Source organism: Podarcis liolepis (assembly GCF_965112155.1).
Source record: "Podarcis liolepis genome assembly, chromosome: 16".
In the NCBI taxonomy this organism is placed as follows: domain Eukaryota; kingdom Metazoa; phylum Chordata; class Lepidosauria; order Squamata; family Lacertidae; genus Podarcis; species Podarcis liolepis.
In genome coordinates, this window is record NC_139567.1 from 32,696,184 (window position 1) to 32,698,222 (window position 2,039).

The following is a 2,039-nucleotide window of genomic DNA, read 5'->3' on the forward strand; positions in this document are numbered from 1 at the left end:
CTAGTTGGACAAAAGAGGAATATAGGGAAGTTTTAAAATGTTTAATGTTTTATTATGTTTTTATATATGTTGCTAGCTGCCCAGAGTGGCTCAGGCAGCTCAATCAAATGGGCAGGGTATAAATACTAGAATTATTATTATTATGGAATAGGGTGTCCCTATTTTTACTGGAGAAACGTTGGAAGGCATGGAACTGTAGTATTGGAAAGGAACCCAAGGATCATCTAGCCCTTAGCAGGATTCACCCCGTGGGCCAAATTTGACAAGTGACCTAGAATTCAGCCCCACCCATCAGCTGACATCACAGTGGTGTCAGCTGATTGACAGAGAGTCATGGCTTGGGGGAAATGGCCTCGTGGGCCAAACTTGGGGGACAAGATGGGCCTGCAGTCGGGAGGTCCCGTCCCCCCAATCTAGTGAGTGCCATGAAAACCTGAGTTGACTGAATTGGACATCAGTATAGTTGGCAATGGACCCATTGTATGAGATTAACCCCACTTCCCAGGTAGAGTTCCCCACATGTTCCATGTTGAATCTGGTCTATCTGGGGGTATTACAGGACCTATCAAGGGATAGGGGAGAACATTGCCAAAAAAGAAAGAAAAAAAGACATGGTTGACACTTGTGACATTCAGTAGATGGGAAGAAGATATTTCCACGAATGAGGAGAACTTAGCCTGGCAGATCTTGGAGCCAAAAATGGTTTTCCAAACCAGTGTTCCCCCATTCTCCGGCAACCCCTCCAATCTTGCCCTCTTCCCTCCCTTTTAATTCCCTTTTTCAACAAAGAGGTCTGACACTGACAACACTTGATTCATCCTCAGCCAGGGCAATGGGAACAGGGAGAGCGCTAATGTCTCAGCAGCCGATGATAAGGGAGGGAAGAAAAAGTCACTGTCAAGCTCAGTCCCCTTGGAGATGTCCTCTGCCTCGATGCCTTCTGACAACACCGCTCTGATCTCATTTGCTTTCCTCGGCCTGTAATTGTTTTGAAAAGCAAAGCACAACATGGCAGCCGCAAGCTTCGCAGGGCTTGTGGAGAACTGGTTGTGATCCCAGAAGCTTGGAGGAAAAGCAGGGAGGTTCTTAATGCCGTTCCTTCTCCAGCAGAGTCATGGCCACATCCAGCGTTGCTGTTAAGAGGTTTGAGATGCTCTGACTCTAATGGTGTAGTTCACTTTTTTGCAAGGGTGTGTGTGAGTTGGCCCAAACTGCCCTTTTATGCTCCTCACTGCTCTGATCATCAAGATAGCAATGATCACCAAAATAGCCAGTGTGGTGTAGTGGTTGAGAGCGGTAGTCTCGTAATCTGGGGAACCGGGTTCGCATCTCCGCTCCTCCACATGCAGCTGCTGGGTGACCTTGGGCCAGTCACACTTCTCTGAAGTCTCTCAGCCCCACTCACCTCACAGAGTGTTTGTTGTGGGGGAGGAAGGGAAAGGAGAATGTTAGCTGCTTTGAGACTCCTTAAAGGGAGTGAAAGGCGGGATATCAAATCCAAACTCTTCTTCTTCTGTCTCTTTCCACCTGGGAGTCTAGAACAGGAGTAGGCAAACTAAGGCCTGGGGGGCGGATGCGGCCCAATCGCCTTCTCAATCTGGCCTGCGGATGGTCTGTGAATCAGCGTGTTTATACATGAGTAGAATGGTCATTTAAGGTTTATGATTTCTCTATTTCCTGCTGAGGAAACTGAATAGTTCAGTGAAACAAGGTTTGTAGCCGGCATCCCTTTAAGGCTTTGTTCAGTTCTAAGTTTTTCTCATTTTTTTTCCCTTAAACTTTTTGATTTTTGTTATTTAGTTTAATTTTATAAGATAATATTTCTAGTCGCTTACTTCTCGTTTCAGGGATTTTCATGGTATTTCATTTGTTTGGTGTTTTTACATGAGCAGAATGTGTGCTTTTATTTAAAATGCATCTCTGGGTTATTTGTGGGGCATAGGAATTCATTCATTTATTTTTTGCAAAATATAGTGCGGCCCCCCCACATAGTCTGAGGGACAGTGGACTAGCCCACAGCTGAAAAAGGTTGCTGACCG

At 45.8% G+C, this 2,039-nt stretch overlaps 1 long non-coding RNA gene across 1 annotated transcript; it reads left to right on the plus strand.

Annotated features, from left to right (window-relative positions):
• The first annotated feature begins 356 nt into the window (after positions 1-356).
• LOC310695345 lies at positions 357-1,159 on the plus strand. The gene is made up of 2 exons (XR_014520022.1): positions 357-510; positions 790-1,159. It is a non-coding gene; the product is annotated as an uncharacterized lncRNA (long non-coding RNA).
• The last annotated feature ends 880 nt before the right edge of the window (positions 1,160-2,039 follow it).